Source organism: Callospermophilus lateralis, chromosome 15, assembly GCF_048772815.1.
Source record: "Callospermophilus lateralis isolate mCalLat2 chromosome 15, mCalLat2.hap1, whole genome shotgun sequence".
NCBI lineage: Eukaryota > Metazoa > Chordata > Mammalia > Rodentia > Sciuridae > Callospermophilus > Callospermophilus lateralis.
The window spans coordinates 16,604,538-16,629,261 of record NC_135319.1 but is presented as its reverse complement, the minus strand read 5'-3'; the positions used below and the strand labels follow the sequence as shown (position 1 = coordinate 16,629,261).

Here is a 24,724-nt window from a genome sequence, read left to right as displayed (position 1 = left end):
TAGTCCGCACGTGCTCCACGCCCCAAGAGCTACCCTCAACCTGCAGCAAGAGCCTTCTCAGCCCTCTGACTGCCCCCACGTCCATTGGAGTACAGCCCATCTGTGCTGCCATCCTGGCTGCCTCTGGGCAGGGGCAGGGTCGTTGCACCAGTCTGAGGGGAGAGATCCCTGGCCTTGCCATAGCTGCCACCCCTCAAACCCAGCATCTACAACCCTTCCGAGATGATCCCGAAACGTCACTGGGTCAGGAGGTGGGTGGACCAGCGGGATCTGAATCACATCCCAGTGTCAGCACTCAACAGTCCCCCCAGGACCCACGCACGCACCAGGCACGCAGTTCCCTTGCCTATTTCTCCCGCATCTGGTGCAAGCACGTGCACTTTGCACGTGCATGCAGACTTTGCACATGCACGCGGAATTTGCACGCGCGTGTCCGTTCCTGGCGCAAGCCTGCCTCTTGCCCAGTATTGACGGTTTTCCTCACGTGCTCGCCTGTTCTTCATTCATTCCTTCCTCAGCTGCGCCCGGCAACAGGTCTGACAGCCATTTCGCCTGAAGCTGCGTGAGCAGCGGAAGAAGGCCTTCTGCCATGGACGCTAGACCATCTAGCGCCCACTAGCGACTTCGCTAAGACTGCCATGGAGACGTCCCACAGCAAGTGTTGTCGCTCACCCCTGCCCCCGGCGCTGAGGGGCAGAGACCTGCCAGAAGGGTCCCACAAGAAGCCCGGTCATGGGCCGCGCAGACTTCCCTATACTGGTTGGCCACTAAGGGCTTCCTGGGCTGGTGGCACCACTCGCAGGTCATCTTGCCGCCATCCTGCAACTGCTCCTCAGCGGTTGGGAAAAGTGCCTGCTCGGTGCTTTTCCAGGGTCCTGCGGACCCTTCGATCTTTTCTCGGAGACTTGGATATTGCCTCCTCCCTCCGCATGCCAGGTCTCCTGAAGAGGACGCTGCTGTCAACTGCAGCTTTCATGAATTCCTGCATCCCAGGCCGCAGACTCAGACAGCCGCCTTGTAGGGTGCAGGGGCAGGAAGTGGCTCCTTGCCAGCTTCCAGCACCCCAAGAACCCTGCCCAGGGAGGACTGTGATCACAGCCCCTGGAGACAGTGGCCAAGTGGTGGCTGAGCAAGCAGAGCACCCTGTAGATAGAGAACATCAGAGGGGGCGCCCTCAGGTCACTGCAAGAGCATCTGCTTTTAGGCCCCTCGGGGCCCATAGCTGTGTGCCTGCCTTTGTGCCCAGGCCTGGGCCTCTGTGCAGAAACCTCTGCACCCAGAGCTCCCAAGACAGAGCTGAGAGCTCCCGGGCCATCTGCATGAGCTCCTGCCACAAAAGAAACCCCATCAGCAGCTCCTACAGCTCCACGCGAGGTCTCCGAGCCCTGAAGAGGAGGGCTCCAGACCCATCCAACGGGGAGCCGCCCCTGGGATGTTCTTCATCCCCAGGGATTCCCCCAAAGAAGAGTGAGAAGGTGGCAGAAGGCAGGGCGGGACACCCATTGCCCAAGAGGAAGATCTCACCCACGGGAGACACCAGCAGGCCACGGAAACGCAAGTTTCCTCTCCTGCAATGCCGCCGACGGGAACCTCTGAAGCTGCCACCGCCTCTGTTACTGGCCTGTGCAGTGACTGCTGAGGACCTAGACAGGGAGAAGAAGAAAGCTCTGCAGCGCATCAACCGTCTTCTGATGGGTGAGACCCAGGCCATTGGGAACAGCTGTGCCATGGCCCCACAAGCCCATGGGGGGGTCCCCGCTCCACTGGGAGGGGCCAGGCCTCTGGCATCAGTGGGCCTCAGCCAGAGCTTTCCCCATCCCCCCAGCAGCACAACCATGGTGGCCCACACCCCAGTGTGGGTCAGCTCTGCTGTCTCTTCCCAGAGCCATCCTCCCATCACCAATCTTACAGGACCGCTCTCCCCCAGCCTGCCAATTGCTGCTTTGGCCCTTCCTCCCAGGCCCTCTCTCAGCACATTGGCAGGCTTGGCTGCACAGCCAGTGGCCCCCTTTGGGGTCACACCCTTGAACACCACTATGCCTTCACAGCCCCCACACCAGGGGCCTCCCTCCACCTTGGGTAGGAGCTTCCAGTGCTCTCACCAGGACCCAAAGCCCTACTGTACTCACAGGCCCTCACCTGTAGCAAGCTCCAGCTCTCCAGCTCAAAGGGTACAAGGACACATTCCGCAGGGTAAGCAGCCTCTCACCCCTGGAGCCACCGTCCCACCAAGTTCTGGGGTTCCTGGTGGGATGAAGCCTGGAGCCCCTAGCTTTGCCAGCTTTCATCAGCTTGGACAGGTGGGAGCTCCAGGTCCAGGTGCAGCTCCGATGCCACCCTTGACTGTGGGCCCAACAACCTTGGGCAGCCTAAACTACTCAGCCCTTGGGTCTGACAAACACAGAAACTCCACCGTGGGTCCTCGTGGCAGCACCCAGACACATTCAGTGACCTCAAAGGCAGCTGGGAGGAGAGATTTGTCCTTGGGTCAGACATCACACAAGCAAATATCCAGCTCAGAAAGTAGAGAAACCCCCAAAACTAGAGAGCACTGTGGGGCAAGTTCGGGAAATGACACCTACACTGCCCCTAGCCAGAGCACCACCATGGCACCCAGAAAACACACAGACAAGGGTAAAAAAGGGCAAGGAAAGAGTGGAGTTCCCACCCCGAGTGCCATTCCTCAAAGCCTGCCCATCCAGAAACACCAAAGCTCACCTCAAAGGACAAGTACTACAAAGGGTATCTCTAGTTGCCCTTCAGTCCCTGGGACATCAAGGAGATCAGAGAGCCCAGACTTGCTCCCTGAAATGATGTCAGCCTTTGGGGCCTGGTGTAGCTCCTCCCAAAGAGGAGAAACCCCAAGCAACAGGCAGCAAGAAGGAGCAATGTTGGGACAGAACACCTCCAGTGCCCCTAGCCAGAGCACCACCATGGCACCCAGAAAACACACAGACAAGGGTAAAAAAGGGCAAGGAAAGAGTGGAGTTCCTACCCCGAGTGCCATTCCTCAAAGCCTGCCCACCCAGAAACATCAAAGTTTACCTCAGGGGACAAGCACTCCCACTGAAAAGGGTATCTATAGTTTGCCTTCAGTCCCTGGGACATCAAGGAGATCAGAGAGCCCAGACTTGCTCCCTGAAATGATGTCAGCCTTTGGGGCCTGGTGTAGCTCCTCCCAAAGAGGAGAAACCCCAAGCAACAGGCAGCAAGAAGGAGCAATGTTGGGACAGACCACCTCCAGTGCCCCTAGCCAGAGCACCACCATGGCACCCAGAAAACACACAGAAAAGGGTAAAAAAGGGCAAGGAAAGAGTGGAGTTCCTACCCCAAGTACCATCCCTCAAAGCCTGCCCACCCAGAAACATCAAAGTTTACCTCAGGGGACAAGCACTAACACTGAAAAGGATATCTCTAGTCGCCCTATGGCCCCTGTGACATCAAGGAGATCAGAGAGCCCAGACTTGCTCCCTGAAATGATGGCAGCCTTTGGGGCCTGGTGTAGCTCCTCCCCAACAGGAGAATCCCCAAGCAACAGGCAGCAACATGGGGCAAGGTTGGAACGGAAAACCTCCAGTGCCCCTAGCCAGAGTACCACCATGGCACCCAGGGAAAACACAAAAGAGGGTAAAAAGGGGCAAGAAAACAGTAGAATTTCTACCCTGAGTGCCATCCCTCAAAGCCTGCTCACCCAGGAACACCACAACTCACCTCAGGAGACAAGCACTACAAAGGGTGTCTCTAGTTTCTCTTTGGTCCCATTGACATCAACAGGATCAGGGAGCCAAGACTGGCTCCCTGAACTCATTACAGCTTTTGGAGCCTTGTGTATCTCCTCCCAAAGAGGAGGTACCCCAAGCAACAGGCAGCAACATGGGGCACAGAAGACCTCCAGTGCCCCTAGCCAGAGTACCAGCGTGGCACTGGGGAAACACACAGAAAAGGGAACAAAGGGACAAGGAAACACTCGTGTTCCTACCCTGACTGCCATCCCTCAAAGCCTGCCCACCCAGAAACACCCAAGCTCACCTTGCGGGACAAGCAGTGCAGCCAGTAAGGATAACTCTAGTTACCCTTTGGTCCCAATGACATCGAGAGGATCTGGGAGCCATGACATGCTCCCTGAACTCATTATAGCTTTTGAGGCCTTGTGTATCTCCTCCAAAAGAGGAGGTACCCCAAGCAACAGGCAGCAACATGGGGCACAGTTAGAACAGAACACCTCCAGTGCCCCTAGCCAGAGCACCACCATGGGGACCAAGGGACAGAAAGCAAGGCACACCCCAGGGAAAGCAACCTCTGGTGTGGCCACAGTTACTGCCATCCCCCAAAGCCTGCCCACACAGAAAGGCTTAAGCTCTCCTGGGGGAACCAACACCACATCCTCAAAATCAACCTCTACTTGGACCTCCACCCATAGTCCATCTATGAGCCCTGGGAGCCCAGACTGGCTCCCAGATCTGATCTCTGCTTTTGGAGCCATGGTCATCAGCCCACGTGGAGAAACAAGAAGCGCAAAAAAGCGCTAAGAACACACTTGGGCTTTAACACCTTCAGCCCCCCTACCCAGATAGGATGATGCTAACTTCTCTAAGGACTGACACTGCCTAGATCCCAACAGTCCTCCACTGCCCTCAGCTGGGCCTCAGCTGGCCCTGCCTCCACTCCATGGGGCCACTGGGCATCCTATCACTTCCACCATAGGATGGTGAGTCTGGCATGCTGTAGGCCTTGAAGACTTGTGAGGGCACTCAGTTTGGCCAGGGCATCCACCCAGTGAAGCAGGGCCATACCTGCAAAGACAACAGCCCATGGGAGCAATCCCAAGGTCAGCTACCAAAATACAGTATTACAACTTGTTTGTCTTATAAGTAATCACCTTATTATTATAAATTACCTTCAGTTGTTACATTAAAATTTGTACTTGCATAAGGCTTTACGAGATAATAGTTTTAAAACTTGTAAGGATAATACAATATAAAACGAATAAGAGTAAAAGATTTAATTTTATAATAGTTATAAATTAAGGAATATCTTTTTTCATAATTTGAAGCATTTACTTATTTATATATAGTGTTTTTGTTTACTTTAGGAATATAGTAATCTTTATAACAGAAGCCTATCTTCTGAATTTAATTTTAAATAAACTTGAATAATTGTCTAGATTGATATGGGAAATGATATTACCTACTGCCCAGCTCCACATCCTGTCTGTCCCCAGAGTGGGGCTGCAGTTGAACCCTTATGAGGTCATTCAGACCTCACTAAGAAGAATGCATTCTCCATTTTGAAAATATGAAGACAGCACTCAATATTCTTCACAGCTGCTGAAACTAATTCTGACCTCCATGCAGGAATTTCCTTCTTCTAGGACAACACCCACTCCTCAGGACCCTTCTCATACATTCTAGGCAGGAGACTCAATCCTACTTAAGACATAGAAAAGCCAGAGATCAGAAGTGCAACTCATGGATAAGTGGACAGGCCCTCATGAATTTCTCCTAACCACGCACTCACACATTTCTAACCCTCATTCACCACATCTGAAGAGGAAGGACACCACCAGAAGATGATTGTCCTGCTCATCCTGGGAATCCACAGTCCCTGGTTAGCTGACAACCCCTCTACAAATCTCACATGTCTGTTCAGGAGACAAGCCCCAGATGGAACATACCAAGCTTTCATGTGTTCAATTACTGTTCCACTTGACCTTCTCTATCCCTCCCTCAATCCAGGTCAGATTCCTTTCCACCTGGTTACAGATTGGGCTCTCAGTTTCTGATCTCTATTATCAGGTAGATGGCTGGGACTTCAGAGAGCTCCCTCTGCTGGACACTGACTAACTTGGAAAATTCAGGCAGCGATTCAAAGTACCTGGCAGCAGTTTCCTAACTGGCTCAGATCAGGGGGGAATGCTGCCATGCTCAACCGAAAATGCCTCCTTCCTCCTTCTAACCAGGAGAATCCTGAGATGTTAAAAATCAAGGCTGAGAAGAGAAAATATGTCTCTTCTAGAAAGAGAAGTATTCGACACCACTCCAGACAAAGGCAATGGAGTAGGTAATGGAGCCAGATGGCTACTGGCAGGAGAAGCTGAATGGGTGAGAGATCCACCTCATGTATTGGTACACTACATGACTTTTGTGGGACTCTCCACCGAGTAGATTGGGCTCCCCAAAGATGTGGAATGCAACCATCACTCCAAAGGAGACCATGTGCCTTGGCCTATAGATGCATTCTTGCAAAATAAAGCATCCCCCTTTCTGGCCTATTCAAAATATTTCTTGAGTTGAAGGGATGCTGGCCCCTGATCTAGTGCCCCAACTATAAGTGTAAAGGGAAGACTCACACTTGCTGTACGAGCTGCCACCTGTCACCCACTTCCTTGGTCTTGAAGGGTCTGCATCATCTGTCACATCCACTAGGGGCCCCACTGTCCACACTTTGCCCTTTCTGAGGTGGCCTCTTCTTTTTGATCTTTTGTGCAGTTTGTGAGTCTTGGGCCAATCACCATCACGAACATCTTCCACAGAGAGTGCAGGCCTGGCATCAGAACACCTGGGCCAGGAAGAACAAGAAAAGAAAACTCACTTTTTTTTGAACCTAGGGAAAAATTACTTCAAGGGTGTAACATATTCTTGAGGCATTGGTGTCATTCTGCTTTGACAGAGAAAGAGTGCCCCCTGAGTACATCTTCCCACTTTCTGGAATTGGGATGATAGTAGAGTGTTTTGTGTGTGAACAAAAAACTTAATCACAGTAGAATACACTAAGATGGTTATTCTGCACCTATTTTATAAATTTCATGAGGGAAAATGAAACGGTCATAACTACTACCAAAAGTGGGAGTGGGGGAATGTAGTATCCAGGAGCAGCTCTTGGTTGGGTCATCACCTCTAGGATTCCAGCTCTCATTTAGCTTGATTTGGATCACTTCACATTTCTACCAGGACACTTAATTTACTGAGAGCCATGTTGCCTGCCTCAGAAGGCTGACACCTGTGAAGACTTGTGTTGGTGTTCCTTTTTGGGCTTCCTCCGATGTCATCAAACAAATATCTTGTGGCATTTTTTCTATACTAAAGGGTAGGCTAATTGACAAGTCCCCTCTCTCCCAACCCCCCAGAACAAGCAAACAGTGGTTTTATGTGAAATGTGATACCTCTCAGTTTTTGAGAGCTGTTCCATTCTCTTAATGACTGGTTGTCTCAGTTGTTGGCGTTAGTATCAAGATTTCCTAGAAATCTTTATCATTTTCCCCATATTTTTACTGATGCAGTATGGCTCAGCTCCCCTACCCCTACCCCTTGGTCCCTTTTCTCTACTCATCTTTCCCACATTTCTTTTCCTTTTTGTTCTTTATATTTTGCATACCAGAGAAAACGTACATCCAATATTTGTGCATCTAAGTGCTTTGGGGATGTTGATGTGTAGGTTTTTTTCCTTCATGTGTCCTTATCTGGTTTGGGTATGTGTGTGATGCTGGCTTTATAAATTTGGAATGTGTTCCATCCCTTTGTATTTCATGAAGTAATTTGAGGAGTTTTGGCATCACTTCTTCTTCAAAGATTTTTGGTAGACCTCAGCTGGGAGTCCATCCAGCCCTGAGTTTTTCTTTGTTAGAGACAGTAACGAAAAGCCTTCCATCTCATTACAAGTCATTGGTATGTTTGGGTTTTCTTTTGCTCTGGATTCAGTTTTGGTAGATCCTATTTATCTAGAAATGTATTCATTTCTTCTAGGTTTTCCAATGTATTGGAGTACAAGTTTTCAAACTAGTCTCTAATGATCCGCTGGATTTCTGTGATATCTATGATGATTTCACCTTTTTAATCTCTAATTTTATACACTTGGCTTTTCTCTCCTTTTCTCTTGGTTATTTTAGCATGGGGGCTTATCAATCTTGTTTACCCTTTTAAAGAAACAACTGTTTCATTGGTCCTTAGTGTTGTTATGTTTGTTGTCAAGTTCCTTAATATTGGCTCCCATTTTATTTCCTTCCTTCCTTCAGTGTTTGCTCCTCCACCATAGCCTGGCTTTTACACCATTTCCCATGTACACAGTGCATGATGTCGGCTTCCTCAGTAGAGGGCGCTGAAGCGACACTGCAGGAAGCAGAGGCCTCTTTTTGGTTAAGCTACTGCACCATTGCTCTGTGATGCTGGTATGAGTCCGTGTGAGGGCAGTGTGGATCAGGCGAGGAGATCCTCAGATCCTGAGGAAGGCATTGGTCTCCAGGAAAATTTCCCAACACTTTCCAAGCTGAACTTAGGTGATGGTGCCCTCCTAGTGAATGGTCCAACTGTAGTGGGAGGCACCTGGCTCTGAGTTCAGAACTTGGTAATTCCTGGCTCTACCCATGCCCACCTGAGTTGTAGCACACCAAACACACTGCCCTTAGCAGGCACATATTCCCAAGGGTCCCCCATCCCTTTCTGTTCAGAGGATGCTGTGAGAGCCATGGCTGCTGCTCCCTCAGGTAAGGAAGGTCCAGGTGGGCTGGGGAGTGGACAGCCGTGGATGCTCCTACCATGTGGTCACCCATGCCCACCAGCTTGTTCCCTAGAGATGAAGACCTGGCATAAGGCAGAAGCTGCTGCAGAGTATTGAAGCTGCTGCTGACCTTGAGGAAGAAGGTAGGTGCAGGACGCACATCTGGGAAGGCACAGCCAACTTGGGTGGGGGGCAATGGTTCCTGGAGGGGTGCTCCCTTGTGACAGGAGCTGCCACATTGTAGGCAGGCTCACCCAGGATGAGCATCTACCTCTGGAGGGCTGAAGGGGTGACCCATATGTTTAGGGTTCTGGGGCTGGAGGTATGGGGTACCTGTGGTGTCTTTAAGCTGTGTGCAGGGGTGGATGCAGTGTGAAGATCCTCCAGGTTGGGGGCATAGCTTGAGGTGTCTGGTTGGGACCCCCTGTTGTGCAGGAACAGTTGTGTGGGTCTCAGTGAGGGGGCCTTAAAAGGAGAGACAAGCTTCTGGGGACAGGTAGGCCTGTTTGGGGAGGTCCATGTTGAGTGGGCCTGCCAAAGAGGGCCCAGTGTTCAGCAAAGGAGAGGTTCAGTTTGGGGACAAAAAGACTCCCTCCTGCACCCACACATTTGCAGTCACCAGAGCCACCACCACCAGGAGACAGAGGCCACTTCTTGGGGGTCTCAGTTCTGTGAACTGCTCCTTTGGCAGGCAGGGAGCCTGCCAAAGGAGAATGACAAACAGACTTCTGCTGCCCTGCTGCCCATTTACTGTCCCTTAGGCCATGGTGGAGATTAGTCCAGTCTCTGGATTTATAGCTAGTCACCTCTGAGGTCCCTGTAGAGGTGCGGAACATGTATACTGGCGGGGCTAAGGATGGCATCTGCAGGTCTGGACTGAGTGTGCATGGGTGCACACATGGCTGTGTGTGTGTGTGTTTGTGTGTGTGTGTGTGTGTGTGTGTGTGTGGTGTGTATATGTGTGGAGTTTGGGCTGCAGCGTGTGAGTATGAGAATGTATGTGCATCTGTCTGCAGATGTCCAAGTGCATTTCCAGACATTGCATGTGAATCGGTGTGAACTGTTTTTGTGAGTCTGTTTTGTGTAATGCATGAGTATATATGAATAAATAAGACTATGATTTGTGTGTGTGTGTGTGTGTGTGTGTGTATGTGTGTGTGAGATTTGCCCTTGTCTTGTCACCCCCCACCATTGCTCAGCCTGGCACCCCTTTGCAGCCATGTTTGCATCTTGTGAGCTGTCAGCTCGAGATCTTGCATGGTGTAGACATTTTGGCCCAGCCTGGTCTGTGTGTGTGTGTGTGTGTGTGTGTGTTAAGGGTGGCATCATGTGGTGGACGAACTGAGCACCACTGAGGCTCCCCTCCCCATGCAGATGCAGATTGAGCACTTACTCACATGCTTTCATTGAGAGTACAATCCAGCCTGAGGACAGGTAGATAAATAATAAGTTCCATGGCAGAAATAAAGGTCAGAAAGACAGGGAAAGGGCTCACCAGAGGTGGTGGTCAGCTTGGCCTCGCTGAGGGGATAATGTTTGAGCAGAGCATTGAAGGAAGGGAGGACATACACTTCTTCAGGAAGGGTGTTCCTGGCAGAATTATCAACACCTGCAAGAACTTGAGCTGGGAAGACAGAGTAGCAAGGTGGCCAATGAAACCAGAGCAGAGTGAAGGAGAGTGATGATGAGGTCAGAGAAAGAACAGGGTCCACCTTCCAGAGTCTCGTGGCTGCTGAGGTCTTTGGCCCTTACTCTGGGTAAGATGGGTGCCCTGGGGGAGTTTGGACCAGAGGAGGAACATGGAAGTATCAGGGACCAGTAGTAAGGAAGCACGGTCACTAGGGTGTCAGGCCAAAGAAGAAAATTCGGCCTATTCTTTTCAGAATTTTGCCTCTGGGCTGGGAACCCCAGGCTCAGCCTCTACTTTTCAGCATTCAGAGTAGGGGTTGCAGAATCCTTGTTCATTGAATGGGCACAGAACTTCCAAGAAGGACATTTCTGGGTCCCCTGAGTCCTGTAGGATTGACTCAGTTGAGCCTGTGTGTAGGCTCATGGGGGCAGAACTTCTCATGAATAATGCAGTCCCACCCACATGATGTGTTTTGAGGCTGTTTCAGGACTCTGACAGCACAGCTCCTGGGAGCTTTGGATAGTGTTGGGTGTCTGGTAGCCTTGATCTCCCTGGTTATCTGTAGTGAGAGTGGCAAGAGGGCCCTGGCTTTCTTGTTTGCTTGTGTCTCCTGTGCCATGCTGTTGGGTCTCCCTGCAGAAGCCTCATGAGGTGCTGTAGTAGCTTTTGGGAGCATTTTGTCATCGGCTAACAAGTAGGAAAGGGCACTTTTGTCACCCCCATGGGCCTGCAAAATTGCTAAGGCTTCAGGCACCTGATGCAACAGGACATGGCCTGAGTCCTTTTCCCAAGGCCTCTATCCCTAACAACCATGTGATTCCAAAAGAGTCCTGGATCACATCCCCCTGTTCCTGCTTTCTAAGCACAGGAGGTTCTAGAGCTGACCACCACCTCTGGGGAGCCCTAGGTTCTAGCCACCAGCTGGCACCACGCTCTGTGACCGGGCCCTCCCTGGAATTTGCCAAGGCTGTACTTAAGATATAATAAAACAACAGCTAATAAGGTTTGCTCCCTTCCAGGAAGCCCAGAATTCAATTAAAGACACCCTGAATAAATAAAGGCATAAAAAGAAACAAAACAAAAAATTACCATATGATACTTAGCTGTTCAATAGCCAATCTCATTTAACCACACCCATGCTCTGTGGAGTGAACAACACACCTTCCACTGGTGCATTAGAAAACTGGGACAAGGACATGGCAGGATTCTTGCCTAAGGCCACAGAGATAGTGAGTGGTTCACCCAGGGATCTGGCTGCAAACCGTGCTTTACAATGCTCTGCAGCTGCAACCAACAGCCCATAGGTAGTTGTGACCTATGCTGGGAGTGTGAGTTGGATTTGGCAAAGGGTCAGACTTTGGAATCAGACAGTCCTGGGTTCAAATTGTGGTCCTGCCTGTTTAGTAGCACCTGAACCTCTGGAATGACAGTCTCTTTTCCCTTGTGCAGCAGTGTTGCTGACCTGTTCTCGTGGTGCCATCTGTATGCAGAAAGGACTGCTTCGCTCACTCCAGTGGGAGCAAGATGGACTCAGCTGCAGTGGGTCAGTTTCTGCCCTGTGCTCACAGATGACTTTGCAGATGCTCTCAGAGCATGAGCTTGATCACCTGGATAAGCCCTGGGTAGGGGTGCTGCAGGCCCCAGAGCTGTGCTATATGTTGAATGCAGGGGTATTTCTTGATGTCCAAAGGGACAAGCTCTTTGGGGGGAGCCTCCTGATCCTGCCATGGAGTTGTCCTGAGCCCTTGGGTGAGGGGTTTCAGAGTTCTAAATTCAGATGGGTCACTGTGATTTTCTTTTAGTGATATGAGAAGATGGAAGATCCATATTTTTATGCTTTTTCTGTGCCTGATGTTTTAGGAGCTCAGATTGAGGGTGTTCTTAGGAATGTGACAGTTGCTGCCATACCGAGGCCACATTGAAAAATCAGATAGCTGAGGCCCTAGGAGTCAGACACTCAATGACACTTGGGTCTTTGAAAGCATTCCCTGCAGCTATTCTTCAGTCAATTATGCTTAATTAGTAGACTAGAATTATAGAATATTCAGTTCATCAAACATCAATCCTAAGTGCTTTGCCTTGTCTCATATAATCTACAAGGCTGACTTCCTCTTGTGTAGGTGAAAGTAGCAACTCCTCTTTATTAGCAAGGAAGTTGAAGCTTTGAGTGTTTAAGGACTTGAGCCAAGGCCACACAGCTATGAAGCAGCAAAGTGGTCCACCTTTCAAATTGGATAAACCCTAACAATGTTAGCTAGATCAATAAGTAAGCAAGCATAACTTTACAGGAGAAAGAAAGGCTGACAAGTGGATTGCTTTGGTTCACAGGTTTGGGAATTGTGGGCTGAACAGATTCAGGCACAGCTTTATCCAGAGGTTGCAGTGTCATCATCAGGACACTGCCTCTCTCCATCTCCCTGCAATGCCTTCTTTGCCCACCCTGTCTCTGGGGGTGGTGGCATGTTGCCAAGCATCTTTAGAGACACAATCTTCTAGTTTGGCATTGGAGGAAAAGACAGTGTCCTAATGATGATAGTGAAAGTCATGGGCCAGCCTGGGTCACTGCGTCTTTCTGCCCATCATGGTGGGATGGATTGATCTCAGTGGTCAAGCCTGGAGGGGCTGAATCATTGTGTGAGAGAAAGAAAGAGTCACCAAAAATATTCAAGGGTAAATGATGAGACAGGGAGATGAAAGCCAAGCAGGCAAGCCACAGATGTCCCCACTGAAGGGGTGAGAGCAGCTGCCTTTAGAACACAGCCCCTTGCCGTAGAGGTGGCTGATTTTGCCCCTGTGCCTGTCTTTGGTCCTAAGTGCTGCCTGTAGGCTTACTATTTGCCAGGTGTCCACTGGATCAGGTGAGAAGACCCTGATACTGTACAAACAGACACCAACTTGCTGCATGGAGAGAGCATGCTCAGCTTTCCTGGGTACCTCCAAGTGTCCAGAGTGCATTACCCAAGCCTGGCTCAGATTGCCCAGGTCTGAATCAGTGGAGGCAGTTGTAACTACTACCATCAACGGTGTGGCTTTGAAACATCAGAAAATGATTTCTCACAGATCTGAAGGCTGGCAGGCCAAGATCAGGGGGCCAGGATGGCAGGATATGGTGAGGGCCCTCCCTCAGGTTGCAGCTGACCCACTTCTCATTATATCCTCACCTATGACTTTTCCACAGCTTCCAAGCCCTGCTTTCCAATCCTGGGGGAGCTGGGGAGACCACAGTGAGCACAAGGAAGGCCTATACCCTCTTGGAACCCACAGCCTAGAAGGAGAGACCGAGCGAGGACAAGTCAACTGATGAAGAAATAGGATGAATTCAGAAATGGTTGAGGAAACAGAGGAGAGGGAGGGTCAGGGTGTTCCTCGGTGGCAGTCAGAATGGGCTTCTCAGAGGAAGTGTCATGAGAGCTGAGAGCTTATTGATGGACAGGAGCTGCTGGGCCCAGAAGTGGGAAGGACAGCTTAAAGGTGCTCAGGCAGCAAGCAGCTGGCAGACTCTGAGGGAGCAGGGGTGGAATGGAGATAAGTAGGGACAGTCCAGGGACAGAGAGAAAGAGGTGGGCCACCCTAAATCTGAGTCTTCCCTCAAGGCCTTCTGAGGAGGTGTCAGGCAGGGCTTCTGAGCTGTCACCATCACACAGCTTCTCTATAAAGACCCCAAAGCCCCTCGAAGACCATGCTGTGCTGAGCTTGGAGAGAGGCAGGTTGGGAAGGAGGTGCTCGGTCTGTTTGCCCCAGCCTCTGGTTGCCTGCCCTCAGCCTCTCCCAGTGCAGAGTGACAAAGCACACTTCTTCCTCCTCTTGTTTTTTACTTGATAACATTTTAGAGCATTTTTAAGCTCAAAATTGAGGGGAAGAACAGAGATTTCCCAAATGCTCCCATCCCTGCCCAGCCTCTGCCTTTGTCACCATCACTACCCACCAGAGAGGCACATTTGTTCCAGTTTAGAAACCCACATCATTGTCACCTAGAGTCTGGAGCTTACCTTAATCTTTACTCTTGCTGATGCACATTCTGTGGGAATGGACAGTTATAGAATGACATCAACCCACCTTTGGCCATGACCATGATGTTTACTGGCTGTGATCTGAGGAAGCAGGTGCATTGGCCACCAGGACAGAGCAACCTGAATCCATGTGGAGCTTCACTGATGCAAAGTGCAGTCTCCTCACAGGCCTGATGGGCCTTGCCTTCCTAGGTCAGCAGCCTCATTGGAAACTTGGGAATGGTAAAAGTGACACCTACATTGCATGGGTGCTATGAATCTTTGGGCTTATGCAGGAAGCACTCACATCTAGGAGGCACCCATAGGGGTTTGTTGAATGAGTGAATAACGGTACTCTCTTCCAGACTTGGTGTGGGACAGCCTGGATTTGAATTCCCACCCTGGCACTTGTAGCTGAGTATTCTGTGGCAAGTCATTTCATCCGACCATGACTCAGTTTCCTCATCTATAGAGGGGGGATATATCCATCACATTGAGTTACCATGAGGAGTTGAAGAAACCATATCCATAAGCATGGGCCAGAAACACAGTGGTAGGTGGTGCTACTAAAACAAATGTATGCACACTTACTATGCAGCAGCTACTGTCTTCAATTCTTGAAAGCTACTTTATTCCTCCCCAAATTTGGACATTCCTCAGAAGGTGCTGGAGCTGCTGTGTAAAAGATGTGTATTGCTTCCAAGCCCTGGCACATGGCCATCTCCTGCTTGGTGCTGGGAATTCTGGGAACTCAGTCAGCTCTGGGGAAAGTAGTGTTTTCAGAGAAGCAGCCTGCCTGGATGTTTAGAAAACTGAGTAGGATGAGCCCAAAGAGTGTCTGCCTCAGGCCTGGTTCTGTGTAACTCTAGGCAGCCTATAGCTCTGGCCTTACCGTGTGGGCATATCCCCTCCCTGTGAGAAAGTTCTCTGCCTCAGGCCTCACTACTCTGAGGCTTCAGGAAAAACAATTTCCACATTTAGGAAGGAGTCTGTGGATTGCATCTGGGAGCATTTCAACCTGCATGTAGCCAGAATAGGGACACTTGGGGAGAAACAAATAGAGTCCTGGCCCTGAATAGCTAGGCAGTAGGTGGTTTGGCTCAGTCATCACTCAAATGTATGTGTAGCACCACCATGGGCCATCATTTGGCCTATTATATAGGAATCAATGCAGACAAACCTTCTAGTCCTCATGGAGTTCCAATATTGTCAGGAAGTTAGTCAAGCCCACCAGCCATCTTGGCAGATGAGGGGCACAGGATGTTAGAGGTGTCAGCCTCCTCGCCATCTCTAGGTATAGAAACCTGGAGCCAGATGTTTGTGAGGAGTAGCTTCAAGGAAAGAAGGGAGTGGTCTTTGGGCCAGTCAGGAGGGCTCCTGTTTCATGGGGAGCTGTTATAAATGATGGCTGGGCAAACCCCAATTTCCACCCTGTGTGATTTCCATCAATGGACTCAACTCTGGGGTTTACCGTGTAGAAAGAACATATTGTGGTGCAATTGATTCTGGGCACCAAAGGAACAGAGTAGTGGTTGGGGCCACAGAGCCAAGCCCTGTGTGGATCCCTTTCCAACACAGCCAATCCAAACCCAAGTTGCAAATTCTTTTTTGTGCAGAGACCGGAGAGCAAGTCTGGGGAGCCCCTTACCCACACATGTGCCTCACAGGTTGCCCTTTTGATCTGGTGCATGGACCTGCCTGGCTACTCTTTGGGAACCCATGATGCAGGGACCGTGGGAGGTTCCAGTTAAAAGAGAGGCCCTGTCCATCATGACTCCCTGTTTCACTCCACATTCCTCAGCACCCTCTGCTCCATCATCAATACCTCTATCCAGAAGATTTTTGAGGTCCCAAGACTTGGACAACCTGAAGCTTTCCAGGACCTTCCTGTTTGTCATTATGCCAGAATCAGAGGGGAACTTTCATGTCCTTCCACAGCTGAAGAACACAGATCCTGTAAGTCTGAGCTCTCTGATGATGGGGTCTGGGGCGGATGACTGAAGGTGTGTGCAGAGGAATCTCAGCTGGTGCCCCTGGGATCTGACATATGTTCCCAAGACACACAACGCTAACATCCTTCAGCTGGTGGAACCTAGCCTGGGAAGATGGCCAATTGTGGAGGAGGGCCAGGACTATTCTCAGAGGCAGGGTCTAGTGGGAGTTGGGAAATACCCAAGGAAATTCAGTCATGTTGGTGTTTTCTCCTGCAGCTCTAGCACCATATCAAGTGATATAATTGCCTCCAGCAGCTGTGGCCCAATTTACTTGCTTACATTTGGGGGAGCATATTATCACATTCCCTGTGAAGGAGGAGAAATAGCCCTTAAAATCAGAGGTTGGTCCTACACCAGCATTGACCACACAGGAAGATATGGAGCCACCAGTGGCCGCTGAGTCTTCAAGAAGAGGAGGAAACTTAGCTGCCAATAAGCAAGTGAGTGGATATTGAACATTATCTTCCACTTGGTGTATATATATGGTACATATGGTGCTCCAAGCTGCCATCCCATCCTTTGAAAGAGAGCCACCTTTCCTGGCAACAATATAAATTCAGGGTCCAAAACAATAGATGCAGGAGGTCAAGAAAGTATTAGGCCACAGCCCTCCTGATCTACTAGAATGTATCTTCACTTCCCTAGTTCTAAACTTTTCAATGGCATCTCCCACATGTGAGCTCCTGAGCATTACCTAGTACCAGAACCCCCAGCACAGCTATTCTTCCCCTCCCCTCTGAGATTATCTATTTAGTTTTTTGTGATGCTAATTCTTATGGCATTGTAAGTATTTTTAGTGGCATTCTTTTATGTTGACCTAAAAGTGCTTAATCCATTCACCAGGGTGTGCCACCACCAGTACTGCGTAGCTGCTGATGGAGCTTATGTAGAACTCATAGGTGCTGTGAGAGAGGATGCAAACAGGCCATCCAGGAGAAGGTGAGATAGATGCCCCAGTTATGGAGCAGAAGGGACTGCCTAATGAGTGTTGAAGAATTTAGGCCATTATAACTCATACTATGATCTACTTTAACTGTCATGTGGCACTAAAAATCCCACTCATATAAGATAAAAACCTTAATATGTACATTCTTATTGCTCCACAGATCATGGCTCACCATCCTCTTATTCTTTAATACACAAAATTGAAGTTAGAACCGTTAATGACTCAGCAATGGTCTGTACTGTTTAAATAAAAAGAAGAGTCTTACGTTTTGCACTTCAAATAAAAAGCTGTGCATCTTACACTACTTTGTCACACTGAGAATGCAAAGGAAAAGTTCAAGAAGGAAATTAAAGTGCTGCTCCAGGGCATATGTAAATGACTAGAAAGCAAAAACAGCCTTATTGCTGATCTGGAAAGACTCTTTATATTCTGAAGAAAAGAAGAAACAACCCACGTTCTATGAAGATGAAGCCAAAGCCAGATAAGGCCATCAGTTTAGATTGTTATACTGACAAGAGAAGTGAGAAAGCTGCAGAAGAAGTTTGAAGGTGCCAGAGTGTGGCCCATTATGTTTTTGGCAACAGGCCCCTCTCCATAAAATGAAAGTGCAAGGCAAAGAAACAAGTGCTGATGTATTAGCTCTTGCAAGTCATCTAGAAGGTCTTGCTAAGCTATTCGATGAAGATGTGTGGTGCTTTAGGTAGTAGGTGTCCCCAGAAGCTCATGGGTGAGCCAATACAAGGATTATCAGTGAAATGATTCAGTTCTGAGAGCTGTAACCCAATCAATGGTTTATTCCACCGACAGATATGAACAGGCAGCAGGCATGAAAGGGCATGTGCTGGATCCTTCCCAAGCCTGGAGGTGTAGGTGGCACCTGCAAGGCATCTAGTGGCTGTGAAAGAAGTCTGGTTTCTGGGACTGAAGCATATAGAAGCCAATCTCAGTGTTCCACAGCAGGGTTTCACATTGGAGGTTCCCAGTGACCAGGAGCAGTGTCAGCATCCATCTGTGGGGAGAATGTGAAACAGCGAGCCAAGGTGTCTTAAGGCAGTTTGAGGAGCCCAGATGTATCAGTGGCAGGATGGAGAATTGGCCTCAGGCTTGGAGGACAGCCATGGGCAGGAGCCTGGACAGTGAAGCCTTGGCGTTTGGAATCTGTGGAGGTATTGGTGTCTGAAGTTCAGTTATGGCAGCGGTGGCAAAGGCAACCAAGGAGTCTGTAGGTGGCAACGTCAAGCCAGGCATCCAGAGAGGAGCATTCTCATCCTCTGGCAGTGGCAGGAGTCTGGTCCCAGTGCACTGATGGTGGCTGCGGCATCACTGGTGGCCCTGTGGGGACTCCAGTGGCCGCAGTGTGGAGCTCTTTTAGCGGTGATGGTGAAAGCTTGGGACAGCAGGCCTCAGAGTCAGAGGACGACTAGAGGCTGTGATGGCCTCTGCAGTGGCTCCTCCAGGCAACTGGTATTGCTCCTGGTAGGGCCTGCCTGCTCATGAAGCAGGGCGCAGGAGCTGGTGGTACCCAGACACCTGCTGAGGACCTTATGCTGCCCATTCCAGCAATGCCTGGCATTGGCCTTGAGTCCACCAGGCTGCTCACCTAATCCTTGAGTTCACCCTGCCCCTCTCTGAGTTGCAGCCTCTGAGGGATGAGTAGGCCTGCTGCCAGCTGGGGCAACCTTGGGAGAAGACACCCACCCTCCCCAGCTACATCTCCCCTGGGCTGTGGTAGCAGAGTGCAGAGGTGGGAGGTGGGGGGGCCTAGAAAATCCTCACCCTCCAAGTGCATCCCTGGGGCAGGACAAGGGTGGAGGGCACAGGAGGCAGTGGGAGTCTAAGGGCAACAAGTTCTCTGTCTTGGTCTTCTGCCACCCCCAGCCACAGAAATGCACTTTGTGGGTGACGATGCCCTAGGACCTCTGCTTTCTGCACCCACAGTCCATGCAGGATGTGGCTGGGGATGGTGAGGTTCTCTCCTAAGACCGCCCCAACCTAGCAGACAGCCTAGTTCCTCAGTAGAGAGGCTATATCAGGTGATGGGGTGAGCAGACATCCATTGGGCACATGGCCAGAGCAAGACATGGCAGCTGTGGGCAGCATAAGGTCCTGGGCAGCTGCCTGGGTACCACCGCCTCCCGCGTGCTTCTTCCTGAGCAGGCCAGTCGACCAGGAGCAAGACCAGGGCCTGGAGCCTCCACCACAGAGGACATCCCAGCTACTGGTTACCTTCTCACTCTGACACCCACTATCCCATGCCCTTGCTGCCATGCCAGCCTGGAGCTCTTTGCTGCAGCCAACCAGACTCCCCACATGGCCACTGGATGCCACCTTCACTGCCCTGCAGCCGAACCCCAGTTACTTCTGCAGGATGAAGATGCTTACTGCTGGACACTGCCTGTTGTTGCTGCCCCTGCTTCTGAACTCTTATGGTGCCACCACCATTGTGCAGCACTCAAACTTCCAAATTCCAGATGGACTCCAACACTGCCCACCCCACACCTGGTGCCCAACCGCTATACTGAGGCTGGACCCCTGATGCAGCTGCATGTTGCTCCTGCCCCTGCCAGACTCTGGAGCTCCACCCTGCTGCCACCAGACTTTAACATGGATACTAGTCAGTGACACTCGGTACTGGGGCCAACTTCATTGCAACTGCAGGAAGATCCTTGTCACTATGGCAGATGAAAACACTCATGGCTGGATGCATCTGTTGTTACAACCACTGTTTCTGGATTCTTCCACTGTCACCGCCACCATGAGTAGGAAGCAAGGAACTCTCAAATCACAGCTGCATGCTGACACAACCACAGTCACCCCCACCCCACGCTAACACTCAACTCCTGACTTTGGACGCCTGATGCCTTATGCCCCAAACAGCTGGATGCTGCTCTTGCCACCATATGCCACCATTTCATGATGGTGCCATTGCAGTGAATTGACCCCAAGGATGCTTCTCTGCTCAAGATGTATAGGAGCTGGGAAACTGATCATTCTCCATTACAGTCACCTCACCAAATTCCACTGCATGCTGCCTGCCTTTTGTCACCCCAGGACCAACCATCAGTTTTCAGGACCCTTGAGGAGTTGTGGCTCTAACTCAGGGAACTCATCCAAATAAACAAGTGAGCACTTTAAATAAAGGCTGCAGTCCTCACAGCAGGCAGTGTGTGGGGCTAGGTGGGTCCAGCTCACTGGTGAGAGGGTGGGGTTAGAGCCTGGGAGCTGCTGGCCAGCTCTAGACCTGATCCTGTAGGGCAAGATAGGGAGGGATCTCTGGCTGCTCTTGGAGTCTAGCCCTGGAAGAACCTTCTGGTCCTTTTGTTGAACTTTCCATGGTGTCTCCTTCCCCTACTCCTCCACTCTTGTGCAGAGACAGGAGAGCAAGTCTGGGGAGCCCCTTACCCACACATGTACCTCACAGGTTGCCCTTTTGATCTGGTGCATGGACCTGCCTGGCTACTCTTTGGGAACCCATGATGCAGGGACCGTGGGAGGTTCCAGTTAAAAGAGAGGCCCTGTCCATCATGACTCCCTGTTTCACTCCACATTCCACAGCACCCTCTGCTCCATCATCAATACCTCTATCCAGAAGATTTTTGAGGTCCCAAGACTTGGACAACCTGAAGCTTTCCAGGACCTTCCTGTATGTCATTATGCCGGAATCAGAGGGGAACTTTCATGTCCTTCCACAGCTGAAGAACACAGATCCTGTAAGTCTGAGCCCTCTGATGATGGGGTCTGGGGTGGATGACTGAAGGTGTGTGCAGAGGAATCTCAGCTGGTGCCCCTGGGATCTGCCATATGTTCCCAAGACACACAACGCTAACATCCTTCAGCTGGTGGAACCTAGCCTGGGAAGATGGCCAATTGTGGAGGAGGGCCAGGACTATTCTCAGAGGCAGGGTTCTAGTGTGAGTTGGGAAATACCCAAGGAAATTCAGTCATGTTGGTGTTTTCTCCTGCAGCTCTAGCACCATATCAAGTGATATAATTGCCTCCAGCAGCTGTGGCCCAATTTACTTGCTTACATTTGGGGGAGCATATTATCACATTCCCTGTGAAGGAGGAGAAATAGCCCTCAAAATCAGAGGTTGGTCCTACACCAGCAATGACCACACAGGAAGATATGGAGCCACCAGTGGCCGCTGAGCCTTCAAGAAGAGGAGGAAGCTTAGTTGCCAATAAGCAAGTCAGTGGATATTGAACATTATCCTCCACTTGGTGTATATATATATGGTACATATGGTGCTCCAAGCTGCCATCCCATCCTTTGAAAGAGAGCCACCTTTCCTGGCAGCAATATAAATTCAGGGTCCAAAACAACAGAGGCAGGAGGTCAAGAAACTATTAGGCCACAGCCCTCCACATCTACTAGAATGTATCTTCACTTCCCTAGTTCTAAACTTTTCAATGGCATCTCCCACATGTGAGCTCCTGAGCATTACCTAGTACCAGAACCCCCAGCACAGCTATCCTTCCCATCCCCTCTGAGATTATCTATTTAATTTTTTGTGATGCTAATTCTTATGGCATTGTAAGTATTTTTAGTGGCATTCTTTTATGTTGACCTAAAAGTGCTTAATCCATTCACCAGGCTGTGCCACCACCAGTACTGCGTAGCTGCTGATGGAGCCCATGTAGAACTCATAGGTGCTGTGAGAGAGGATGCAAACAGGCCATCCAGGAGGAGGTGAGATAGATGCCCCTGTTATGGAGCAGAAGGGACTGCCTAATGAGTGTTGAAGAATTTAGGCCATTATAACTCATACTATGATCTATTTTAACTGTCATGTGGCACTACCAATCCCACTCATATAAGATAAAAACCTTAATATGTACATTCTTATTGCTCCACAGATCATGGCTCACCATCCACTTATTCTTCAAGACACAAAATTGAAGTTAGAACCATTAATGACTCAGCAATGGTCTGTACTGTTTAAATAAAAAGAAGAGTCTTACGTTTTGCACTTCAAATAAAAAGCTGTGCATCTTACACTACTTTGTCACACTGAGAATGCAAAGGAAAAGTTCAAGAAGGAAATTAAAGTGCTGCTCCAGGGCATATGTAAATGACTAGAAAGCAAAAACAGCCTTATTGCTGAACTGGAAAAACTTTTTATATTCTGAAGAAAAGAAGAAACAACCCACGTTCTATGAAGATGAAGCCAAATCCAGATAAGGCCATCACTTTAGATTGTTATACTGACAAGAGAAGTGAGAAAGCTGCAGAAGAAGTTTGAAGGTGCCAGAGTGTGGCCCACTATGTTTTTGGCAAAAGGCCCTTCTCCATAAAATGAAAGTGCAAGGCAAATAAACAAGTGCTGATGTATTAGCTCTTGCAAGTCATCTAGAAGGTCTTGCTAAGCTATTCGATGAAGATGTGTGGTGCTTTAGGTAGTAGGTGTCCCCAGAAGCTCATGGGTGAGCCAATACAAGGATTATCAGTGAAATGATTCAGTTCTGAGAGCTGTAACCCAATCAATGGTTTATTCCACCGACAGATATGAACAGGCAGCAGGCATGAAAGGGCATGTGCTGGACCCTTCCCAAGCCTGGAGGTATAGGTGGCACCTGCAAGGCATCTAGTGGCTGTGAAAGAAGTCTGGTTTCTGGGACTGAAGCATATAGAAGCCAATCTCAGTGATCCACAGCAGGGTTTCACATTGGAGGTTCCCAGTGACCAGGAGCAGTGTCCCCATCCATCTGTGGGGAGAATGTGAAACAGCGAGCCAAGGTGTCTTAAGGCAGTTTGAGGAGCCCAGATGTATCAGTGCAGGATGGAGAATTGGCCTCAGGCTTGGAGGACAGCCATGGGCAGGAGCCTGGACAGTGAAGCCTTGGCGTTTGGAATCTGTGGAGGTATTGGTGTCTGAAGTTCAGTTATGGCAGCGGTGGCAAAGGCAACCAAGGAGTCTGTAGGTGGCAACGTCAAGCCAGGCATCCAGAGAGGAGCATTCTCATCCTCTGGCAGTGGCAGCAGTCTGGTCCCAGTGCACTGATGGTGGCTGCGGCATCACTGGTGGCCCTGTGGGGACTCCAGTGGCCGCAGTGTGGAGCTCTGTCAGCGGTGATGGTGAAAGCTTGTGACAGCAGGACTCAGAGTCAGAGGACGACTAGAGGCTGTGATGGCCTCTGCAGTGGCTCCTCCAGGCAACTGGTATTGCTCCTGGTAGGGCCTGCCTGCTCATGAAGCAGGGCCCAGGAGCTGGTGGTACCCAGACACCTGCTGAGGACCTTATGCTGCCCATTCCAGCAATGCCTGGCATTGGCCTTGAGTCCACCAGGCTGCTCACCTAATCCTTGAGTTCACCCTGCCCCTCCCTGAGTTGCAGCCTCTGAGGGATGAGTAGGCCTGCTGCCAGCTGGGGCAACCTTGGGAGAAGATACCCACCCTCCCCAGCTACATCTCCCCTGGGCTGTGGTAGCAGAGTGCAGAGGTGGGAGGTGGGGGGGCCTAGAAAATCCTCACCCTCCAAGTGCATCCCTGGGGCAGGACAAGGGTGGAGGGCACAGGAGGCAGTGGGAGTCTAAGGGCAACAAGTTCTCTGTCTTGGTCTTCTGCCACCCCCAGCCACAGAAATGCACTTTGTGGGTGACGATGCCCTAGGACCTCTGTTTTCTGCACCCACACTCCATTCAGGATGTGGCTGGGGATGGTGAGGTTCTCTCCTAAGACCGCCCCAACCTAGCAGACAGCCTAGTTCCTCAGTAGAGAGGCTATATCAGGTGATGGGGTGAGCAGACATCCAGTGGGCACATGGCCAGAGCAAGACATGGCAGCTGTGGGCAGCATAAGGTCCTGGGCAGCTGCCTGGGTACTACCGCCTCCCGCGTGCTTCTTCCTGAGCAGGCCAGTCGACCAGGAGCAAGACCAGGGCCTGGAGCCTCCACCACAGAGGACATCCCAGCTACTGGTTACCTTCTCACTCTGACACCCACTATCCCATGCCCTTGCTGCCATGCCAGCCTGGAGCTCTTTGCTGCAGCCAACCAGACTCCCCACATGGCCACTGGATGCCACCTTCACTGCCCTGCAGCCGGACCCCAGTTACTTCTGCAGGATGAAGATGCTTACTGCTGGACACTGCCTGTTGTTGCTGCCCCTGCTTCTGAACTCTTATGGTGCCACCACCATTGTGCAGCACTCAAACTTCCAAACTCCAGATGGACTCCAACACTGCCCACCCCACACCTGGTGCCCAACCGCTATACTGAGGCTGGACCCCTGATGCAGCTGCATGTTGCTCCTGCCCCTGCCGGACTCTGGAGCTCCACCCTGCTGCCACCAGACTTTAACATGGATACTAGTCAGTGACACTCGGTACTGGGGCCAACTTCATTGCAACTGCAGGAAGACCCTTGTCACTATGGCAGATGAAAACACTCATGGCTGGATGCATCTGTTGTTACAACCACTGTTTCTGGATTCTTCCACTGTCACCGCCACCATGAGTAGGAAGCAAGGAACTCTCAAATCACAGCTGCATGCTGACACCACCACAGTCACCCCCACCCCACGCCAATACTCAACTCCTGACTTTGGACACCTGATGCCTTATGCCCCAAACAGCTGGATGCTGCTCTTGCCACCATATGCCACCATTTCATGATGGTGCCATTGCAGTGAATTGACCCCAAGGATGCTTCTCTGCTCAAGATGTATAGGAGC

The 24,724-nt window shown here is 50.4% G+C and overlaps 1 long non-coding RNA gene across 1 annotated transcript in view; it reads right to left on the bottom strand.

The window, feature by feature from the left end:
- The window catches only part of LOC143381602 (uncharacterized), a 42,828-nt gene that overhangs the window by 1,653 nt on the left and 16,451 nt on the right, over positions 1 to 24,724 (bottom strand). Inside the window, exon 3 of the long non-coding RNA XR_013088826.1 lies at positions 6,350 to 6,558. This is a non-coding gene — a long non-coding RNA (uncharacterized LOC143381602). The remainder of the gene's footprint in view (positions 1 to 6,349; positions 6,559 to 24,724) is intronic.